Source organism: Tachyglossus aculeatus (assembly GCF_015852505.1).
Source record: "Tachyglossus aculeatus isolate mTacAcu1 chromosome 12 unlocalized genomic scaffold, mTacAcu1.pri SUPER_6_unloc_3, whole genome shotgun sequence".
In the NCBI taxonomy this organism is placed as follows: Eukaryota; Metazoa; Chordata; class Mammalia; order Monotremata; family Tachyglossidae; genus Tachyglossus; species Tachyglossus aculeatus.
The window spans coordinates 740796-765683 of NW_024044830.1; the positions used below are offsets into that span (position 1 = coordinate 740796).

At 46.8% G+C, this 24888-nt stretch overlaps 1 pseudogene; it reads left to right on the forward strand.

Annotated features, from left to right (window-relative positions):
• Window positions 1-15606: 15606 nt before the first annotated feature.
• Window positions 15607-22959, forward strand: LOC119921545 (annotated as a pseudogene).
• The last annotated feature ends 1929 nt before the right edge of the window (window positions 22960-24888 follow it).

The window sequence follows — 24888 nt, forward strand, 5'->3', positions numbered from 1 at the left end:
CCCGTTCTTGGGAAGAGACAACTTAATCACTTTGGATAGACTCTCTTTCCCACCTGAAACTCACAGTTTGAGGAGACTGGAGTGTGAGGAAAGAGGAGATTCCAGCGATGATCCTTTCCTGCCTTAACTTTGCCCTCCCCTCTGCCAGGCAAGACTATTTTTCTTGCCTTATTGACACGCATGCCCATCAATCACATCAGCTGTTCCGGACATTTAACTCCCTCCTCAGGCCCCCTGTACCACCCCCTAGTCCATCCCTCACCCCGAACGATCTGGGCCCCTACTTCATTAGTAAAAGTAACACCATCAAGTCTGAGATCCCCAAAGTCACCCCTCCTCCTTCTCCATCCCGCCGACTCTCAACTTTTTCTACTTCCCCATCGTTCTCAGCACTATTTTCAGATGAGATCTCCCTCCTCTCAAGTGCCACCCCATCCACCCCTGCTTCGGACCCCATTCCCTCTCATTTTATGAAAACTCTCGCCCCTTCCCTCTTCCCCTCCTTAACTTCCATCTTCAACCGCTCCGTCTCCACTTGTTCCTTCCCCTCTGCCTTCAAACATGCCCACGTCTCTCCTACCCTAAAAAAGGCTCTTGACCCCACTGATCCTTCCCTTTATCGCCCTATCTCCCCCCTACCCTTCCTTTCCAAAATCCTAGAACGAGTCGTCTACACGCGCTGTCTCGAATTCCTCAACTCCAACTCTCTCCTAGACCCCCTCCAATCTGACATACGTCCTCTACACTCTCAAAGGTCACCAATGACCTTCTTCCTGCCACCTCCAATGGCTCCTGCTCTATTCTAATCCTTCTCAACCTCCTAGCTGCCTTCCACACTGTGTACTATCCCCTTCTCCTCAACACGCTATCCAACCTTGGTTTCACAGACTCTCTCCTCTCCTGGTACTCCTCTTATCTCCCTGGCCGTTCATTCTCAGTCTCCATCGCGAGATCCTCCTCCCCCTCCCATCCCCTTTCTTTAGGGGTTCCCTAAGGGTCCCCTTCTGTTCTCCATCTATACTCACTCCCTTGGTGAACTCATTCGCTCCCACGGCTTCAACTATCATCTCTACGCTGATGATACCCAAATCTACATCTCCACGCCTGTTTCTCTCTCCCTCCCTCCAGACTCGTATCATTCATTCATTCATTCATTCAATCATATTTATTGAGCGCTTACTGTGTGCAGAGTACTGAATTAAGCAGTTGGGAAGTACAAATTGGCAACATATAGAGACGGTCCCTACACAGCAGTGGGCTCACAGTCTAGAAGGGAGAGACAGACAACAAAACAAATAATATTAACAAAATAAAATAAATAGAATAGTAATTATGTACAAATAAAAAGAATAGAGTAATGAATATGAATATACAGGTGCTGTGGGGAGGGGAAGTACGTAAGGCGGAGGGGATGGGGAGGGGGAGGAGGGGAAGAGGAAGGAGGGGTTCAGTCTGGGAAGACCTCCTGGGGAGGTGAGCTCTCAGTAGGGCTTTGAAGGGAGGAAGAGAGCTAGCTTGGCGGATGTGTGGAGGGAGGGCATTCCAGGCCAGGGGGAGGACGTGGGCCGGGGGTCGACGGTGGGACAGACGAGAACGAGGCACAGTGAAGAGGTTAATCAATCAATCAAGCAATCGCATTTATTGAGCGCGTACTGTGTGCAGAGCTCTGTACTAAGCGCTTGGGAAGTACAAGTAGACAACATATAGAGACGGTCCCTACCCAACAGTGGGCTCACAGTCTAGAAGGGGGAGACAGAAAACAAAACAAAACATATTAACGAAATAAAATAAATAGAATAGATATGTACAAGTAAAATAAATAAATATGTAGAATAATGAATACGTACAGACATATACATATATACAGGTGCTGTGGGGAAGGGAAGGAGGTAAGGCAGGGGGATGGAGAGGGGTAAGAGGGGGAGAGGAAGGAGGGGGCTAAGTCTGGGAAGGCCTCCTGGAGGAGGTGAGCTCTCAGTAGGGCTTTGAAGGGAGGACGAGAGCTAGCTTGGCGGAAGGACAGAGGGAGGGCATACCAGGCCAGGGGGATGACGTGGGCCGAGGAGTCGACGGTAGGACAGTCGAGAACGAGGCACGGTGAGGACATTAACAGCAGAGGATCGGAGGGTGCGTGCTGGGCTGTAGAAGGAGAGAAGGGAGATGAGGTAGGAGGGGGCGAGGTGATGGAGAGCCTTGAAGCCGAGGGTGAGGAGTTTCTGCCTTATGTGTAGGTTGATAGGTAGCCACTGGAGATTTTTGAGGAGGAGAGTAACATGCCCAAAGCGTTTCTGGACAAAGACAATCCGGGCAGCAGCGTGAAGTATGGATTGAAGTGGGGAGAGACAAGAGGATGGGAGATAGGAAAGGAGGCTAATACAGTAGTCCAGACGGGATAGGATGAGAGCTTGAACGAGCAGGGTAGTGGTTTGGATGGAGAATAAAGAGCGAATCTTAGCAATGTTGCGGAGCTGAGACCGGCAGGCTTTGGTGATGGCTTGGATGTGAGGGGTGAACTAGAGAGCAGAGTCGAGGATGACACCAAGGTTGCGGGCTTGTGAGACGGGAAGGATGGTAGTGTCGTCAACAGTGATGAGAAATTCATGGAGAGGGCAGGATTTGGGAGGGAAGACAAGGAGTTCAGTCTTGGACATGTTGAGTTTTAGGTGGCGGCCAGACATCCAGGTGGAAATGTTCTGAAGGCAGGAGGAGATGCGAGCCTGGAGAGACGGGGAGAGAGCAGGGGCAGAGATGTAGATTTGGGTGTCATCAGCATAGAGATGATAGATGAAGCCGTGGGAGGGAATGAGGTCACCAAGGGAGTGAGTGTAGATCGAGAACAGCAGGGGACCAAGAACTGAACCTTGAGGAACCTCCACAGGAAGGGGATGGGAGGGGGAGGAGGAGCCTGCGAAAGAGACTGAGGAAGAATGACCGGAGAGATAAGAGGAGAACCAGGAGAGGATGGAGTCTGTGAAGCCAAGTTTGGATAGCGTGTTGAGGAGAAGGGGGTGGTCCACAGTGTCGAAAGCAGCTGAGAGGTCGAGGAGGATTAGGATAGAGTATGAGTCGTTGGATTGTCCAAGCAGGAGGTCATTGGTGACCTTTGAGAGGGCAGTTTCCGTGGCATGTAGGGGACAGAAGTCAGACTGGAGGGGGTCGAGGAGAGAGTTGGTGTTGAGGAATTCAAGCCAGCGCGTGTAAACGAATCGTTCAAGGAGTTTGGAAAGGAATGTTAGGAGGGAGATGGGGTGATACCTAGAAGGTGAGGTGGGGTCAAGAGAGGGTTTTTTTAGGATGGGAGAGACATGGGCATGTTTGAAGGCAGAGGGCAAGGAACCAGTGGAGAGTGAGCAGTTGAAGATGGAAGTTAAGGAGGGGAGAAGGGACGGAGCGAGAGATTTCATGAGATGAGAGGGAATGGGGTCAGAAGCACAGGTGGCCGGAGTAGCACTAGAGAGGAGGGAGGAAAGCTCCTCTGAGGATACTGCTGGGAAGGATGGGAGAGTAGCGGAGAGCGTTGAGAGCCGGGGGGTTGGAGAAGGGGGGGAGTGACTTTGGGGAGGTCCGACCTGATGGATTTAATTTTATTAATGAAGTAGGAGGCCAGATCGTTGTGGGTGAGGGAAGGAGGAGGGGGAGGAACCGGGGTCCTGAGAAGGGAGTTGAACGTACGGAAGAACTGACGGGGATGATGGGCATGGGTGTCAATAAGGGAGGAGAAATAGTTTTGTCTGGCAGAGGAGAGGGCTGAGTTAAGGCAGGAAAGGATAAACCTGAAGTGAACGAGGTTGGCATGGTGTTTAGATTTTCGCCAGCGCGTTCAGCAGCTCGAGCAGATCGAAGGATCTCCTCCTGCCTTCAGGACATCTCCATCTGGATGTTTGCCCGCCATCTAAAACTCAAAATGTCCAAGACTGGGCTCCTTATCTTCCCTCCCAAACCATGTCCTCTCCCTGACCTTCCCGTCACTGTAGATGGCACTACCATCTGTCTCATCTCACAAGCCCGAAACCTTGGTGTCATTCTCGACTCCACTCTCTCAGTCACCCCACACATCCAACCTGTCATCAAAACCTGCCCTCATCTCCACAACATCGCCAAGATCCGCCCTTTCCTCTCCATCCAAACCGTTACCTTGCTGATTCAATCTCTCGTCCTATCCCGAATGGATTACTGCATCAGCCTCCTCTCTGATCTCCCATCCTCCTGTCTCTCCCCGCTTCAGTCTATACTTCACTCTGCTGCCCACATTATCTTTGTACGGAAACGCTCTGGACATGTCACTCCCGTTCTCAAAAATCTCCAATCTGTCAACGAATCAAGCAAAAATTCTCACTCTCAGCTTCAAGGCTCTCCATCACCTCGCCCCCTCCTACCTCACCTCCCTTCTCTCCTTCTACAGCCCAGCCCGCACCCTCCGCTCCTCTGCCGCTAATGTCCTCACCGTGCCTCATTCTCACCTTTCCCGCCATCGACCCCCGGCCCACGTCATCCCCCGGGCCTGGAATGCCCTCCCTCTGCCCATCCGTCAAGCTAGCTCTCTTCCTCCCTTCAAGGCCCTACTGAGAGTTCACCTCCTCCAGGAGGCCTTTCCAGACTGAGCCTCCTCCTTCCTCTCCCCGTCGCCCCCCTCTCCATCCCCCGTCTTACCTACTTCCCTTCCCCACAGCACCTGTATATATGTATATATGTTTGTACATATTTGTCTATTTATTTATTTATTTTACTTGTACATATCTATTCTATTTATTTTATTTTGTTAATATGTTTGGTTTTGTTCTCTGTCTCCCCCTTCTAGAGTGTGAGCCCACTGTTGGGTAGGGACTGTCTCTGTATGTTGCCAACTTGTACTTCCCAAGCGCTTAGTACAGTGCTCTGCACACAGTAAGCGCTCAAAAAATACGATTGATTGATTGATTGCTCTGCACACAGTTCGTGCTCAATAAACACCATTGATGGTGATGATTGAAGATTGAGGGCATTAAGTGGAGAAAGCTGGCATGATTTCTTTTTACCAGTACCATCTCCTTATACATTCTAAGATGTCTCCTCAGAGGCTAATTTTCTGTCACCTGGAATCATTTTTGTGATGAAGAGTCTCTTTTTGATTCCCTCCTTATGATCTAGGATACCCCCCTTAACCAACTCTTTCTTCTCTCTGTGTTGTTGCCCTCTTATTCACTGAAGATAGTAATAATAAGAATAATAATTATAGTAGTAGTATTCATTGTGGAATTTGCTAAGCACATACTATGTGTCAAGCACTGTATAAGATACAAGCTAATCAGGTGGGACAACAGCCTCCGTCTTACATGGGGCTCACAGTCTTAACCCCCGTTTTACAGATGAGATAACTGAACCACAGAGAAGTGATTTGACCAAGGTCACAGAGCAGAAATGAGGTGGAAGGGGGATTAGATCCCAGTTCCTCTGACTCCCAGGCCCAGGGTCTTTCTGCTAGCCTATACTGCTTCTCCGTTTGGTGAGCACTACCAGAGCACTGTTCTAAGCCCTTGGAGAAAACGCTAGGCTTGTTAAACAGGATCCCTATCTCATGGGGCTTGCAATCTTATGGGGGAGGCAGACATTGACGTGAATTACAGGCGGGAAGCAATAGAGTGTAAGCAATTAGACATAATCCCTATGGGACTGGGGTAGGGTAAGTATCCTAAAACTTGGGGGCAAAGACCTAAGAGTCCAGGAAACCAGAAGGGACGGTGAATAAATAGAGTGGGAGGAGGTGGGGGAAACCCACATAACCCAACCATCCCAAGTATTACGTTGCAATATTCTCCAACATTGGGAATCAATTCTGGGAGAGCAGCTGGATTCTAGAACCAATCCCTGCCAGCAGCGAGTTTCCAGGCTATTCTAAGCTCAGTTTCATTGTCCTTCGACCTCGCCTTGGGATCCTGGCAGCTTGGTCTCGACCGGTTTCAACTAGAGGTTAGCAGCGTGGATTAATGGAAAGAGCTCGGGCTTCTAATCCCGGCTCTGCCACTTATCTGCTGTGTGACCTTTGACCAACCACTTAACTTCTCTGTGCCTCAGTAACTACATCTGTAAAATAGGGTTGAAGGCTGTGAGCCCCACGTGGGGCACCCTGATTACCTTGTATCTACCCCAGCGCTTAGAATAGTGCTTGACACATAGTAAGCGCTTAAGAAATACCGTAATTATTATTAAACCACGCCTCCCAACTCAGAGACTTTTCTTCTTCGGGCGACCAGTATCTTTTCCACATCGACTGGTTTGCCACCCACATCCCAAGTCTGGCCGCTCCTCTCACACCTAGCCTTCCCCTAGCATTTTCTCTGCCTTCTTGCCTTTTTACCTAGCCCTTCTTTACAACCTGTATTTGTATTCTGTATCTTCCATTCTGCTCTGTGTTTGGGATGCAGCGTAACGTAAATGGAAAGCGCACGGACCTGCATTCTAATCCCAGCTCCACCACCTACCCTTTTTTGATGATATTTGGTAAGAGATTACTATGTGCCAGGCAGTATACTAAGTGCGGGGATAGATACAAGATTATCGGGTTGGACACAGTCCATGTTCCACATGGGGGTCACAGTCTGAATCCCCATATTACAGATAAGGTAACTGAGGCTGAGAGAAGTGAAGTGACTTGCTCAAAGTCACATAGCAAATAAGGGGTGGAGCCAGAATTAGAACCCATGTCCTCTGGCTTCCAGGCCTGTGGTCTTTCCCTTAGGCCACGCTACTTTTCAGTTGCTTCTCACACATGGACATGTTCTTATACTCTGATGCTTCCCCTAACTGTAATTCATTTTAATATCTATTTCTCACACTAGACTGTAAGCTTCCTGAAGGCTGACATTGTGTCTACCCATTCTGTTGTGCTGGACTCTCCCAAGTACTTAGTGTGTGTGCAGATCCTGTCTATCACCTCAGGTGTATCAGTACAGTTCTCTGTACCCAGTAAATGCTCTATAACTACGATGGATGGATTGAGCGATTGATTTTGACTCACCGGGGCGGTCCAGGGTTGGGGATGCTGAGTTCCTCCTCCTAGTTTCCTCTTGTGGATCTGTGACCTGGACGGGAAAGAGTGTGGCATAAAACCAGTGCTCCGGGCTCCTCGAAGACAGCAGCCGCTATTCTGGGTGGGACGAGGGGAGGGAGATCCCCTGAGAGGAACAGTCCCGGGCTCGTCCCGAGAGACTCCTTAGCTGGAAGACTCGGGAGTCCAGAGGTGACGTTATCTCCGACGTTCAGCAAGGCTCAGACTGTCCCACTAATGTTACCTTCCTCACCCACGAGAATACCCATGGTCACAAATTCACTCAATCGTCTTTGCTTGGCGTGTGCGAAGCACTGTAGTAAACGCTTGGGGAGTAGAATACAATAAACAGGCATATTCACTGCTCACAATGAATTTAAATTGTAAAGATATTCTGATAACGAATGAGACTCTGACAAACTGAATAATTATATGACCCTCCTCTGAGTTCTTACTCTCTCCACCTTTAGAGATTTATTAAGAACACCTCTCCTCAGGAGCCCTTCTCCGATTAAGCCTCCATTTCCTCTTCTTCTACTCCTTTCTGTGTTGCCCTTGCACTTGGATTTGCGCCTGTTATTCACCCTGCTCTCACCCCCCTGCACTTATGTTCGGATCTGTAATGTGTTTATTTATAGTAATGTCTGCCTCCCCCTCTTGACGGTAAACTTGTTGTGGGCGGGGAGTGTCTTTTCATGGTTGTACTGTACTCTCCCAAGCGCTTAGTACAGTGCTCTGCACACGGGAAGTGCTCAATAAAATGATCGATTGATTGGTAGTAAGAGATTTGCAAATACTACAGACAAATAACCAATCTCCATAGCCACCACTGTGTGTAGACGGCTGGCATGGTAATCAATTTAGGCATGTAGGACCTTGAGCCTGAGGTCTCAGTAACCAGGCCTGCCATTTTTCTCCACAGGAGACTCCCGTGGGACCGATGCCAAGGAATGGGGACCCGCCATTATTAGGGCTAGAAGGGTGTCCTGCCGCCATTTTAGAGGCATTTCCACGATATCATTGTCCTCAAGGCGGCCTTCATGATCCAGTTCCTAAGGCTGTAGATGAGGGGGTTCAGGACGGGGGGCCCCACGGTGTAGAACACGGACACCAGCCGGTCCAGGGTCGAGGGCGAGTCAGACACGGGCTTGAGGTAGGCAAAGGCGCCATTTGCTACGAATAAAGTCTCGACCCTTAGATGGGGCAGGCAGGTGGAGAAGGCTTTGGCCGGCCCCTCGGCGGCCGGCATCCTCAGCACGGCCCGGAAGATATACACGTACGAGACGACGACGGCGAGGAAATAGCCGAAGGTGAGGCCGACTGAGACGGTTTTTGTCACAAATTCCTGGAGATTTAGACTGGGTCCCGGGAGACCGATGAGCTGAGGGATGTCACAGAAGAACTGGAGGAGGATGTTGGACGTTCAGACGGGGACGGAGAAGGTGGCGATGGTGTGCATCATGGCGCTCAGCGTGCCAAAGAGCCAGGAGGCGGCCGCCATCTTCACACAGACCCCATCATCCATGATGAACCCGTAGAGCAGGGAGAGGCAGATGGCCACGTAGCGGTCGAAGGACATCGCCGTGTGCAGGGGAGTCTCTGCACAGGCACAGAGTATAAACACAAACACATGGAAAGCACAGCTCAGGGAGGAGATTTCTCTACGGGCGGTCAGGGAGTTCTGCATGGACTGTGGGACGGTGACGGAGATGAGGCAGAGGTCGAGGACGGGAAGGTTCCTGAAGAAGAAGTAGATGGGAGTGTGGAGGCGCCGTTTGAGGATGGTGATGGCGACAATGAGGAGATTCCCGCCAGGGCTGTCAGGTAGACCAGGAGGAACAGCGTGACGTTCACCAGCTGCAGCTCCCGGACCTCCGAGAAACTCAGCAGGAGAAATTCCGAAACCTCCGTGTGATTGGTCATTTCCTTCTGGAAGATGGTTTTATCCACCCTGGTAGGATGAGAGGGAAGTAGAAAATGAGAAGTAAAGTGGGATTCTTTTCCAAGTAATATCTTGGTCTTTGTAAGCACTAAAACATTATTTATTCTTCCCTTCTTACCTCAGAAGGTAACAGTGCCTTCTGAGGTACTAGGAAATTCCTAACATTACCTCACCTGGGTTTAGGAGTCAGAGGTCATGGGTTCTAATCCCGGATCTGCCACCTATTAGCTGTGTGACTTTGGGCAAGTCACTTAACTTCAATGGGCCTCAGTTACCTCATCTGTAAAATGGGGGTTAAGATTGTGAGCCCCACGTGGAACAACCCGATTACCTTGTATCTACCCCAGCGCTTATAGTGCTTGGCACAACATAAGCGCTTAACAAATGCCTCTTCTCTGATCTCCCATCGTCTTGTCTCTCTCCGCTTCAGTCTACACTTCATTCTGCTCTGCAGAGTAGTGGCTCAGTAGACAGAGTCCGGGCTTAGGAGTCAGAGGTCATGGGTTCTATTCCCGGCTCTGCCATATGTCTGCTGTGTGACCTTGGACAAGTCACTTAACTTCTATGAGACTCAGTTACCTCCTCTGTAAAATGGTGATTAAGACTGTTAGCCCCACATGGGACAACCTGATCACCTTGTATCCCCCCAGCGTTTAGAAAAGTGCTTCGCACATAGTAAGCACTAAACAAATGCATTATTATTATTATTATTATTATTATTATTATTATTATTATTATTATTATTATTTGTACAGAAACGATCTGGGCATGGCACCCTCCTCCTCAAAAATCTCCAGTGGTTGCCTGTCAACTTACGAATCAAGCAAAAACTCCTCATTCTTGGCTTCAAAGCTCTCCATCCTCTCTCCCCCTCCTACCTCACCTCCTTTCTCCCCGTCTTCAGCCCAGCCTGCACCCTTTGCTCCTCTGCTGCCGCTCACCTCCTCACGGGGCCTAGTTCTCGCCTGTCCCACCGTCGACCCCCGGCCCACGTCCTCCCCCTTGCCTGGAATGCCCTCCCTCCAAACAGCCACTTGTTGTGTGAGCTTGGGCACGCCACTTCACTTCTCTCAATTTCCTCAGTTTATTTTTAAAGTCAGTAAAATCAAGTTCACTTTCCTCACGGGTCTTCTTAGAATCATATCTGGAATGAAATGAGAGAGATTTGCTTGCTCCCTCCAGACGGTCAGCTGGTTGTTGACCAGGAATGTGTTTACAGAACAGTTCTTGGCACATAGTAAGCGCTTAAAAATACCATTATTATTATTATTATTATTATTATTATTATTATTATTACGAACTCTGTTATATTATACTCTTCCAGTAGGTTAAATGTTTTTCACACAAGCGCTTAATATATTCCACTGATTGATTGATTTATGTCTGCCTCCCCCTGTACATTGTAAGCTCACTGCGTCAGGGATCATGTCCACCAACTCTATTATATTGGACTCTTCCAATCGCTCGCTCTTCACACAGTGAGCGCTGGATACCACCACTGATTCTTTGACTAATGTCTGCCTCTAATTCTAGACTGTAAGATCGTTCATTCCTTCATTCAGTCGTATTTACTGAGCACTTACTGTGTGCAGACCACTGTACTAAGAACTTGGAAGGTACGATTCGGCAACAGATAGAGACAATCCCTACCCAACAACGGGCTTACAGTCTAGAAGGGGGAGACAGAAAACAAAACGAAGCAAGTAGACAGGCTAAAGCAAAACAAGTAGACAGGCAATGGGCAAGGAACGTGTCTACCCACTCTGTACTAGTTTACTCTCCCAAGCGCTTAGTGCAGTGCTCTGCACACAGTAAGCACCCATTGATGGATGGATTCTCTCCTTAGCTATCACAATTACCCGGGTCTCAGCCACCGCACTCAATATAGCAAGAAGGTACTCTAGATCTTTGACGGTCTTCCCATCTGAGCCCAGAACTGGTGATCAATACTTTCAGAACAACGTTCTGCAGAAACAGAGGAGCTGGTTTTATGAACTCCTGAAAAACGTATGACTCTCATCTTCTCCCATCCCCTGGCGATCTCGCCTGTTCACAGAAGGTAGAATTCCCAGTGGGCCATTACGTACACACCCTAAAAGCAGAAAAATTGCAAGACTGAAGGGAGAGATTGGTCCACCTAGATTTATCCTCCTAGATTTACAGTAATTATTAACATTATCATCATTGGTGTTGTATTTGTTAAGCGCTCACTAGGTTATTATGATAGTTGTTTAGCACTCACTCTGCTATTATTATGGTATATATTAAGCACTCACTATATTATTATGGCATTTGTTAAGCACTTACTCTATTCTTATGGTATTTGTTAAGCAGTCACTACCTTATGGGATTTGTTAAACACTCACTGTATTAATATTATTATGGGATTTGTTGCGTACTCACTATATTATTATTTCAGTATTTGTTAAGCACTAACTATATCATTATTATGGTATTCATTAAGAACTCATTATGCTATTTTTACAGCATTTGTTAAGTACTTACTATATTATTATTATGGCATTTGTTAGGCACTCACTATGTCTTTACTATGCCATTTGTTAAGCACTTACTATATTATTATTATGGCATTTATTAAGCACTCAATATATTATTATTATGGGATTTGTTAAGAATTTACTATATTATTATTATGGTATTTGTTATGCATGCATTATATCATTATGGCATATGTTAAGCACTTACTATATCATTATTATTGTGGTATTTGTTAAGCACTCATATTATTATCATAGCATTAAGCACTTATTATATTCTTATTATGGCATTTGTTAAGCACTTACTATGCTATTATTAGGGTATTTGTTAAGCACCTACTATGCTATTATTAGGGTATTTGTTAAGCACTCACTATTATTATTATTATTATGACATTTGTTAAGCAATTATAGTATTATTATTATGGTATTTGTTAAGCACTCACTATGTCATTATTATGGCATTTGTTAAGTACTTACAATAGTCTTATCGTTGTGGAATCTTCTTCGAGGATGAAGGACAACAATCAATCAATCAATGGTATCTACTAAGGAATGAAGTGCTTACTACAGTGCTCTGCACGTGGGAGGCAATCAATAAATACCATTGATGATGTTGATGATGTAGAACACTGTACTAAGCGCTTGGGAGCTTTCGATACAACAGAGTTGGTAGATGTGATTTCTGTCCACTTGTAGATTGTAATCTGCATGAGGGATAGAGACTGTTTAATTCCCCACCCGTGTACTTTCTCCTATCATTAATGATAATAATAATAATAATAGCATTTGTTAAGCGCTTCCTATGTGCCAAGCACTGTTCTAGGCGCTGGGGGAGTACAAGGTAATCAGGTTGTCCCACATGGGGCTCACAGTCTAAATCCCCATTTTACAGATGAGGTAACTGAGGCCCAGAGAAGTGAAGTGATTTGCCCAAAGTCACAAAGCTGACAGGTGGCGAAGCTGGGTTTGGGACCCACGACGTCTGACTCCCAACCCCAGGCTCTTTCCATTGAGCCACGCTGCTTCTCTTATTCATTCAGTCGTATTAATTGAGCTCTTACTGTGTGCAAAGCACTGCACTAAGAGCTTAGTACAGTGCCATGCACCAAGTAAGCACTTAATGAATGCAATTATGACTTCTACTATGTACCTGAACGTGAATTCCTGGACCACAGGTTAGGTGGATTGCCCAAACAGCTCTTAGAATAGCGTTCGCATAGTAAGCGCTTAACAAATTCCAAAAAACAAACAAATAAAAAAAAAAAACCTCCAGGTGTGCCAGGAGATTAGCAAAGGCCTGGCAGGAAGTGCGGTGTCTCAGGTGGTTTCACTCTGTCTCTGAGCTCCTTGGCCCTCCCTAGACAAGCAGCCCAACTAGTAAAAGCGGTGACAGGGATAGATATAGTGATACAAAGATGCCCCGCAACACCTCCCAACAGGAGAGGGATAAAATATCCCACCCCCTCCATGGCTCGGTTCGTTCCGGCTTCTCGTCGAAGGGAGAGGAAGTGAAAATCAGAGTTTTTCTCTTGGGGTCCCAGCGTTCGGAAAAGAGGAGGCAGACGAGATTGGTCGACTCCATCCCTCCCATCTCAGTTGGTGACCGGTACGTGAGAACTCTATGTCCTATTCTATCACTTGTCAGGTTGTCAGGAAAAGTGTTGGGTGTGGGGTTTAGCCGCCACAGCGGAGAAGCAGTATGGCCTATTGGAAAGAGCCCGGGCCTGGGAGCCAGAAGGACCTGGGTTCTAATCCCGGCTTTGACGTTTGTCTGCTGTCTGCCTTGGACAAAGTCACTTGGCTTTTCTGTGCCTCAGTGACCTCAACTGTAAAATGGGGATTAAGACTGTGAGCCCCATGTGGGACAGGAGCTGTATTCGACTTGATTAGCTTGAATCTACCCCAGCGCTTAGTATAACGTCTGGCATATAGTACGTACTAAACATATTCCATAAAAAATACGTTTTTCCTGAAAGAATCCAGAGAGTCTCAATAATAATAATAATAATAATAATAATAATAATAATAATAATAATAATAATAGCATTTATTAAGCGCTTACTATGTGCAAAGCACTGTTCTAAGCACTGGGGAGGTTACAAGGTGATAAGGGTGTCCCACGGGGGGCTCACAGTCTTAATCCCCATTTTACAGATGAGATAACCGAGGCCCAGAGAAGTGAAGTGACATCATTCATTTATTCATTCATTCATTCAATCGTATTTATTGAGCGCTTACTGTGTGCAGAGCACTGTACTAACCGCTTGGGAAGTACAAGTTGGCAACATATAGAGACGGTCCCTATCCAACAGCGGGCTCACAGTCTAGAAGATGGCATTTATTAAGTGCTCACTATGTGCAAAGCACTGTTCTAAGCGCTGGGGAGGCTACAAGGTGGTCTGGCTGTCCCAAGGGGGGCTCGCAGTCAATCCCCATTTTACAGATGAGGTAACGGAGGCACAGAGAAGTTAAGTGACTTGCCCAAAGTCACGCTGATAATTGATGGAGCCAGGATTTGAACCCATGACCACTGACTCCGAAACCCAGGCTCTTTGCACTGAGCCACGCTGCTTCTCTTGGCTCTTGTATCTTCTCGTAGATACAAGTGAATCTGTTTGGATGCAGTTATGGTCCCACATAGAGCTGACAGTTTAAGTAGGAGGGAAGACAAGCTCAGTCAGGTCAGGGAATGTGTCTATCAATTCTGTTGTAGTCTCCCAAGTGCTTAGTATAGCACACACTGAGCGCTCAATAAATACCTCTGCTTGATCGCTATTGATGTGGCGATAAAGGATTTATACTAGTGGAAAGAGCAGAGAGCTGGGAGTCACTTCCCTGCTGTGTGATCTTGGATAAATCACTTAAATTCTCTATGACTCAGTTTTCTCATCTATACAATGGGCACTAAAATGTCTATTTTCCTTTCTCTTAGACCATGAGCCCCATGTGGAACAGGAACTGCATCTGATCTGAAAATGATAATAATAATAATTGTTAAGTACTTACTATGTGCCAAGCACTGGTCTAAGCACTAGGATAGATACAAGGTAATTAGGTTGTCCCACGTGGGGCTCCCAGTCTTAATCCCCAATTAAAAGATGAGGTAACTGAGGTACAGAGAAGTGAAGTGACTTGCCCAAAGTCACACAGCTTAGAAGTGTCAGAGCTGGGATTAGAACCCATGATCTCTGACTCCCAAGCCCGAGCTATTTCCACGAAGCCACGATTGGACTTTATCCATTGCATTGCTTGCTCACCAAATGCCACAAGTAGTATTCAAATCTGGTGAATCGAACATATTATTATTATTATGGTATTTACAGTCTAACAGAAAATGGGTAACAGACTGGCTGTGTGTCATCAATCGATCGATCAATCAATGGCATTTATTGAGCGATATCAATTAATCGTATTTATTGAGCCCTTATGAAGTGCAGAGCACTGTAATAAGCACTAGGAAGAGTATAGTACATCAGAGTTGGTTGACATGTTCCTTTGTCCACAAGGAGTTTATAGTCTAGAAGGGGAAGCAGCCACTGATTAATCCAGCCATCAATCAGTGGTATGTATTGAGCGCTGACCATGTACAGAGAACTGTACTAAGAGCTTTGGAGAGTAAAATATGTGTCACCATGATCTCGCCCACCAGAAGGATGTAGGAACAGTAGTAAAAGTATTTACAAAGAGCTTACTGTGGGATGATTTGACAGATGTGTAATGGTTAAAAACCGTCTTCTCCTACACAGCTAGGACATCTTATCTCTGGGAAGGAAATTGCCAACGGCACGGCGGTGACGGACCAGATTTCCTCCTGGTCTAACTGGCTGCCCTGACGGGGAATCTCCTCATTGTCGTCTTCACCGCCCTCGACCGGCGCCTCCACAGCCCCATGTAATTTTTCCTCAGGAACCTGTCCATCCTCGACCTCTGCTACATCTCCGTCACCGTCCCTAAATCCATCCACAACTCCCTGACCGACCGCAGATAAATCTCTGTCCCAGGTTGCATCTCTAAAGTCTTCTTAGTATTCACCCTTGCGGGTGTCGAAGTGGTTCATGGCGATGTCCTAGGACCGCTATGCCGCCATCTGCCTCTCCCTGCGCTACGAGGTCATCATGGACCGAGGGGCCTGTGGGAAGATGGCCACCGCCTCCTGGCTGGGTGGTACCTTGAGCGCAGCTACACACGCGGCTGCCACCTTCTCCGTCGGCTTGGGCGGGTCCAACGTGATCCGCCATTTCGTCTGTGTCACTCCCCAAATGATGGAACTTTCAGGCCCCAGCGGGAGCCTCCAGGAGATTGAAGTCACGTCTTCTCTGCCATTCTGAACATCTCATGTCTCGTCTCCATCGTCGTCTCGTACGTGCACATCTTCCCCACCACGCCATGGTGATTTTATTCATCTCCACGGGAAGTGTCGCCCACCTCCATCCGCCCTCAGACTCCTCCTTCACGCTGGACCTGCTGGTGTCCATGTTCTACACGGTGGTGCTCCCTGCCCTGAACTCCCTCATCTATAATCTGAGAAATCAGGACGTGAAGGCCGCCCCGAGGAGGGTGCTGGGAGTGAGAGGATGGCTCTGAGAAACAGGGATACATGATGTTCATTCTGGGGACGGGTACTTTTTGGGGGAAAATCCTATAGGAAACATGTCACCTTCTTAATAATAATATTGTTGGTATTTGTTAAGCGCTTACAATGTACCAAGCACTGTTCTAAGCGCTGGGGTTGATACAAGGTCATCAGGTTGTCCCACGTAGGGCTCACAGACTTAGTCCCCATTTTACAGATGAGGGAACCGAGGTCCAGAGAAGTTAAGTGACTTTCCCAAAGTCACACATCTAATAAGTGGCGGAGCCAGGATTAGAGTCCACGACCTCTGACTCCCAAGCCCTGGCTCTTTCCACTAAGCCATGCTGCTTCTCAACTCTTCTTCTAGGGAAGGCTCAGGCAATCAATCATTCAATTGAACTCTCAAAAATTTTAATGGTAGTTGTTTAGCACTTACTATGTGCCAGGCACTGAACTAAGTGAGGGGTAGAGGCAAACTCATCAGGTTGGACACAGTCCCTGTCCCACATGGTAATCACTCCCAGTTCTCTAGTGGAACCCTGGAACGAACTCCATTTAACGGTATCAATGTTATTTAGTGAGCTCTTACAGTGCAGAGCACTGCACTAAGCACATGGGACAATACAACCTTATTGGTAGAAACGTTTCCCGCCCACATCGAGCTCACAACCTATGTTAGCAGGAACCCATGAATTAAACCACCCAGACCTGTAATTCTAGAGCAAAGCATACACGACTGAGTAGCAGTGTAAAAAGTGGAAAACGCACAGGGCATGGTGTCAGAAGGCCCTGAGTTCTAATCCCGGCTCCACCGCTTGCCCGCTGTGTGACCTTGGGCAAGTCACTTCACTTCTCCGGGCCTCAGTTACCCCATGTGAAAAATTGAGATTAAGACTGTGAACCCAACGTGGGACAGGGGCTGCACCCAACCTGATTAATTTGCATCGACCCCAGCCTTTAGTACAGTGTCTGGCCCATAGTAAAAACAACAACAAGAAGCAGGAGAAAGAATCAGAAGCAGTCAAGGGTGTGTCTGTAAACAGACTGGCCTTTGCCTCAGCAGAAACTAAAGTCATAAATGGAAATGAGAGACTCTAAACTTTTTGCAATGCACCCAGGAATCCACACAAACAGCACAGTTCTGCTAATGCTAGGCGAAACAAGAGCCAAGGAGGGAAAGAGAGCCTGCAGCCATAATCAATCAATCAATCAATCAATCGTATTTATTGAGCACTTACTGTGTGCAGAGCAGTGTACTAAGGGCTTGGGAAGTACAAGTTGGCAACATATAGAGGCGGTCCCTACACAGCAGTGGGCTCACAGTCTGAAAGGGGGAGACAGAGAACAAAACCAAACATACTAACAAAATAAAATAAATAGAATAGATATGTACAAGTAAAATAAATAAATAAATAAATAGAGTAATAAATATGTACAAACATATATACATATATACAGGTGCTGTGGGGAAGGGAAGGAGGTAAAATGTGGGGGATGGAGAAGGGGATGAGGGGGAGAGGAAGGAAGGGGTTCAGTCTGGGAAGGCCTCCTGGAGGAGGTGAGCTCTCAGTAGGGCTCATAAGAATTGGGATCTGGCATAAGCAGTGGGAGGGACAGTTGAGAAATATGGAGGTCCAGCAAAAATATGCAGTTGAATAATAATAATAATTTCATAATTTGAGTACTTGTTAAGCGCTTACTATGTGCCAAGAGCTGGGTAGATACAAGGTAATCTGGTTGTCCCGCATGCGGCTCACAGTCTTAATTCCAATTTTCCAGATGAGGTAACTGAGGCACAGAGAAGTTAAGTGAGTGCCCAAAGTAACACGGCAGACAAGTGGCGGAGCCGGGATTTGAACCCATGACCTCTGATTCCCAAGCCCGTGCTCTTTCCACTGAGCCACGCTGCTTCTCTAATTTATATACATTTATGTGTAATTCTATTTATATTGATGCCTGTTTACTGGTTTTGATATCTGTCTTCCCCCTCCTAGACGATAAGCCCTGTGTGGGCAGGGATTGTCTCTTTTTATTGTATTTCTAAGCTCTTCGTACAGTGCTGGGCACACAGTAAGCGCTCAATAAATACGATTGAATGAATGGATGAATGAAGGATGAAGATCAAGGAGAAGACCCTTGTCACGCTGTCCATGCCATTATTCATTCATTCACTCAATCATATATAGTAATAAATCATAATAATGGTATTTATGAAGTGCTTACTATGTGCCAAGCGCTGACCTAAGTGCTGGGGCAGATACAAAGTTATCAGGTTGTCCCATGTGGGGATCACAGTCTTAATCCCCATTTTACAGATGAGGTTACTGAAGCACAGAAAAGTTAAGTGACTTGCCCAAAGTGACACAGCTGAAGTGGCAGAACCTGGATTAATGAATTTGAGAATGCTTTGAAGTGCTCGGAAGCTGATAGCTAAGGCATCTCTCTCCGCAAGGCTCTCTCCCAGGAGTCCCTGCACTGGTCGCCTCTGTGCCCGACTAAATGTTACAGCTGGAGGGCGGGAGAATCCCAGGGGGACCCTCACCATCTGTGCCAATGTATCTCTCTCTTCGGTGATCCCGGGATCCAGAAATATTGGTTCCCCCAAGCCCCAGATATGAAGAGCACCTGGAGAGACATTGCGGTCCTTATCTCCTGATTTCCTCTCTCAATTCCCCAAGATCCTACAGAAAGGGCAGTAATACCCTGGAAAGGCAAAAAGATGTAGAGCAGAGGCGACGGTAGGAATTAACTTTCCTCAGACGTCGGTCCGATCCCTGACCGTCTTTCCACCGGCCACCCGCTCCTGAAGAGATTTGGAAAAAGGTGTTGGGGGACAATCTTTTTTCTGCATCCCAGCTCAGCTCTTTCCAGCTCAGCTTCCTTCTCACCTCCTCACTCACGAGACTAAGGATTGAATCTCCAACACTGAGTCCTACTCAGCCCATCCAGGGGAATCGTTTCTCCAAACCAGAGTGAGAATCTGTTTGCCTTTTCTTTGCACCACGACTGGTGATTAGGGGTGAAACAGAGACACCCCCATACACACCCGTACAATCTGTAGCCTCGACGGTATTTAGGAACCTGGAATTTGGGTATATGGGCTACTAATCCAGATTATTCATTAAGCACTCCTCTGTGTAGAGCAGGGGAAAGTGCAATATAGGGCAGGATCCCTACTCTTGAGGAGCCTAAGGTCTAGTCTGCCCTGTGTGGATTATTCCTGGCCCTGCCTCAAAACTGCAAAATCCCAGATGCTGAAGAAATCAGGGAGAAAGCCTAGGCCATCACTAGCCCACAATTACGAGCTCTGACCCAGCCAGAGATGGCCCACTTCTAAATGTGAGTCCAGGAGTGGTCTGGGAGAGAGTCAAGGGAACAAGGAGTATGAGCTGAGCTTCCCATCGACCTCGGGGAACTGAGGGGTGGAAGGCGCTAAGGAAGAGCTGAGGGGTGAGAAGTAGCGTGGGCTAGCGGGTAGAGATGAGGCCTTGCAGTCAGAAGGACCTGGGTTCTAATCATGCCTCAGCCACTTGTCTGCCGTCTGCTGTGTAACGCTAGGGCAAATCGCTTCAGTTTTCTATGCCTCTGTTTCCCCATCTGCAAAATGGGGATTCAGTACGTGTTCTCCCTCCTACTTGAACTATGCGCCTCATGTGGGACCTGATTATCTTTTGTCTACCCCAGCGTTTAGTACAGTGCCTGGCATATAGAAAGCACTTAACAAGTGCTGTCTACTCGTTTTGTATTTCTTGGCTGTTTCCCCCTTCTAGACTGTGAGCTCGGTGTTGGGTAGGGATTGTTTCCAAATGTGGCCGAATTGTACTTTCGCAAGCTCTCAGTACAGTGCTGTGCATGCAGTAAGTGCTCAATAAATACGATTGATTGTGCGAACGAGTTAGAGCTAATCCATCAGTGGTATTTATTGAGCACTTACTTTGAAGAAAGCATTGTATTAAGTGCTTGGGAGAGTCCAATATAGCAGACCGGATCGACATATTGGTCTCCAGAAAAAGTGGTAGGGACCAGAGGAGGATGTGAAGGAGGGACAGAGAGGGAACGCGCAAGAAAAATAGACAGAAAATCGAGTTTCTCTCTATTTCTGTTAGAACCTGTTGGGAAGCAGAGTACATATCCTACTTCTCCCTTTTCAGTGTTACACCACCAGAAATTCCTTGTAGGAATCTACCCTCAATCTCTTCTGCTTCAGGGACAGCTACTGACTCTTATCCTGGCTCAGGAGGAGGCAGAGTGAAAACCCTTCCCTTTCTGAGCTGAGAAGAACCCTTGGAAGATTCTCCTCTCCAGGGTAGGTATTCAAAGAACTTCATGTTTCTTCGAGAGATCGAATTTCCTCCCCTTTTCTCGCCCCGCTCCACATCCTTCCACATTTCTCTGGAGCCGGGGTGTCCAGAAGGGGACCCAGAACAGCAGCATGACTCAGTGGAAAGAGCCCAGGCATGGGAGTCAGAGGTCATGGGTTCTAATCCCAGCTACGCCACTTGCCAGCTGTGTGACTTTGGGCAAGTCACTTCACTTCTCTGGGCCTCAGTTACCTCGTCTGGAAAATGGGGATTAAGACACTGAGCCCCACATGGGACAACCTGATTACTTTGTATCTACCCCAGTGCTTAAAACAGCCCTTGGCACATATAAGTACTTAACAAATATTATTATTATTATTATTATTATTATTATTATTATTATTATTATTATTATTATTATTATTATTATTATTATTACCTTAGAATCGGAGCTCCTTGGAGGCCAAGGACCCAAACTATTTCACTCCTAGACCTTGGTACAGTGCTTTGTATATAGTAAAAGTGAAACAAATGCCATTCCTACTACATCAGAATGTCACTGTACCTGCACAGGGGGCTCCATCAATGCTAACAGTGCCCAGCGCTTAGAACAATGTTTTGCACATAGTAAGCACTTAATAAATGCCATTATTATTATTACTGCTGGTTGACCTTGGGCAAGTCACTTAACTTCCTTGTGCCTCAGTTACTTCATCTATAAAACGGGGATGAAGACTGTGAGCCCCACGTGGGACAATCTGATTACCTTGTATCTACCGTAGCGCATAGAACAGTGCTTGGAACATAATAAGCTCTTAACAATACCATTATTGTTATTGTTATTATTACTACTACTACTGACATTTTTTCTCTGATTCTGTTTCTCACTTGTTCTCCTGTTTTTCTCTCCCTTTCACTCCTTCATGCACTTTTCTCCTTCCCTCTCTTTTCCTCCTGCTTGCTTTCATTTTTTCTCTCGTCCTCTTGCTATTTTTCTCTATCACTCTCTGCCTCTCGTTTTTCTCTCCATCTCATTCTTTCTTGCATTTTGTCTCCCTCTCGCTTTCTTTCTCCCACTCTCAATTTTTCTTTCCCTCTCCCTCTCTATTCCTTGCTCTCTCCATCTCCTGTTTTACCTGCTCACGTTGTTTTCTCCCTCTCACTCTGTCCCATTTTTCTCTCCCTCTCACTCTTTCCCCTTTCTCTCACTTTTTCTCTCCCTTATGCTCTCTCACACCCCCTGCTTTTCTCCCCCCTCACTCTCTCTCATACTTTTCTCCCTGTCACTTGCTTTCGCTCACGCCCGCTTACTTGCTTTTTCTTTCTTTTATGATTTCCTCTTCACTCTCTCTCTCATTTTTCTCTTCCTCTCACTCTCGCACCTTTTATCCCACTCCCTTGGTTTCCTCTCTCTCGCTTTCTCTCTTCCTTGGACTCTCTTTCCCTCACTCACTCTCTCTCTCTCTCTCACTTTTCTCTTTCTCTCTCTTTCCCTCACTCCCTCTCTCACATTTCCCCCCCTTTTCCTCTTTCCCACTCCCTTTTTCAATCCTCCTCTCTGTCTCCCTGCCTCCCTCACTCTCTCATTTTTTCTCTCCTCCTTCCTCTCTTCCCCTCTTCTTCTTTCTCTCATCCTTTCTCCCTCTCTGCCTCCCTCGCTCTTCCTACAAGCATGAGGATGATGCCGAATGACACTGCTGGGAAGACTTTGTCTTGGCGGGTTTCTCTACTCAGACACAGTTCGAGAAGATCCTCTTCGTGGGTGTCTTGATCTTCTACCTCCTAGCCCTGGTGGGCAACACCGCCTTCATTTTGGTGACACGCCTGGATCTCCGTCTCCATATGCCCATGTGCTTCTTCCTGTCTCACCTCCCCCTCGTGGACCTCTGCTTCACCACCAGCATCGTCCCCTACTTCTATGGAACCACCGGTGGCCCTCCAAGACCATCACCATGGTCGGTTGTGCGGTCCAGCTCTACGTCTCCCTGGTCCTGTGGTCGATGGAGTGCGTCCTTCCGGCCGTCTTGGCCTTGGACAGTCACGCCGCCGTCTGTCGACCCCTTCATTACACCACCGTCATGCACCCGCAGCTCTGCCAGGCCCTGGTGGGATTAGCCTGGCTGAGCGGGGTGGGGGACACCGCGATTCAGGCCATCGTCATCTTCCACCTGTCCCGCTGTGGACACCAGCGACTTCCCCACTTCATCTGCGAGATGCCCGCTCTGCTCAAGCTGGCCTGTGTGGACGTACGGGACAGTGAGATCCACCTCTTCGTGGGCATTCTGGTCCTGAATCTCCTGCCCTTGAGCATGATCACGGTCTACTATGGGTCCATTGCCCGGGCCATGCTGAGAATCAAGTCGCCCCAGATGTGGAGGAAGGCCCTGGGCACCTGCGGGTCCCACCTCCTGGTGGTCACTCTCTTCTACGGGTCCATCACGCTGGTCTACATGTGGCCCAACAGCTCCTTCTCTGTGACTTTGGACAAGTTCCTGACCCTCCTCTACACCGTGGTAACCCCCACCCTCAACCCGCTCATCTACACCCTGAGGAACAAGGACGTGAAGGGGGCGGTGAGGAGGACTCTGGGAAAAGACCAGATTTCAGAAAAGGGCTGACATCTTGAATCAAATTTGTCTAGAGTTCTTGAGAAGGGCGGGAAAGGTAGCAGCTAAAACAGACAACTCTCCACTGAAGGAAAACAGATATCTGGACAGGAAACATACAGTGAGAATAACTGTAGTATCTGTTAAGCGCTTACCACGTGCCTAGCACTGAACTAAGCGCTGGGTTAGGAAAAAGATAAGCGGGTCCCACATAGGGCTTACAGTCTAAGTAGGAGGAATAACAGGTATCGAGGAACTGAGGCGCGGAGAGTGAGTTGCCTAAGGTCACACTGCCCATAAGTGGCAGAGTCAGGATTAGAACTCCGAGGTCCATGGCCTGGTTGCTTCTCTAAAATACTCCCGGGGGCACACATCCAAGGAATCTTAAACTTCATATTCTGAATTACACTCAGAGACGTATGTATCCGTTGATGACATATGTATCCATTGATAAGACACTCTATGTATGCTACAGGATGTGTGTTCATCAACTTTCCTACCTTCGCTATGATTAAAGCCTGCTTCCCCGTTTAGACTGCAGGCTTCTTGTGGGCAGGAAAGGTGTCTGTTATATTGTATTCTCCCAAGTGCTTAGTACAGTGCTTTGCACACAGTAATCATTCAATAAATGCCATTGATGGATAGATTAATGTCTGTCTCCCCCTGTGGACTGTAAGGTCGGTGTGGGCAGGGAATATTTTTACCAACTCTGTTTCATTGTGCTCTCCCAAGCGCTTAGTACAGTGCTCTTCACACAGTAAGTGCTCAATAAATATTATTAATTGATTACTATAAATACCCTTAATACTCTACTATTTCCCCTTTCTGCAGTCTATTTTTATGCCTGTCTTGTCCTGAAGATTCTTAGCTTTTTGTGGGAAGGTGTCTACCATCTTTGTTGTATTGTACTTTCCCAATTGCTTACTACAGTGCTCTGCGCACAATAAGTGCTCAATAAATATCAATGATCATTGACTGATTACAGTAGGTAAGCCTGGAAGAGTTTATTATAGGTCATCATTCGGTAAAATGATGCTTAGCGGCAAAATGATCAGTAAATGATCAGTAAAATGATCAGTGCTTCAACAGTGCTTAGTACATATTAAGCGCTTAACAAATGCCATCCTTATCATCATTATTAAAAATGTAGCTATCGAGATGAATATCCTGGAAATATCTGCTATGGTGTGAGACTCAATGAAAATGCAGAAATAGTAGGGCAGAGAATAGTAGGAATTCTGTTCCACTGGACCTTCCCGAGTAATTAGTAAAATGCTCTGCGCCCAGTAAACACTCAATATATACCATTGATTCATTGATTTATTGATAGGGTTGCCTAGTGGCCATGAGATTCAAGAGTCCCTTGTTCAAGTCTCTGGTCTACTGTGTGACCTTAGGCAAGTCATTTTCCCTTACTGGGCCACAGTTTCTTCATCTGTAAAATGGGGTTAAGATAGATTTTGTGAACCCCGTGTGAGCCAGGGACTATTTCCAATCTCATAACCTTGTATGTACCCCAGAGCCTAGCACATAGTAAGTGTCGGATAATTTTTTCATGGTATTTGTTGAGCACTTACTATGTGTCAAGCACTGTCCTAAGCGCTGGTAAATAGTACATATTACTATTCTTATTAATGATGATGATAATAATAATATTGTTTATAGGACCGACCTGTTCCATTATTTTATGTGCCTTACTTACAGGTGATTTGATTAATGGATTAAAGTTTCAATGACAGAGAGATAGCAGTTCATTTGCAATTCCTCAATCTGTTCTCAATCCTGAAAATTGAAAACAATTGAAATTTTGGTCTCAGCCCTAACTCAATGCGTTCTTTTGAAATAAATCTGTGAGTGGCTAGAAATGTTTCTAATAGGTGGACACGAATGACTCGTGTCAATGTGGATTTGATAGTCATTGCCTTTCGTGAGGTTTTACCA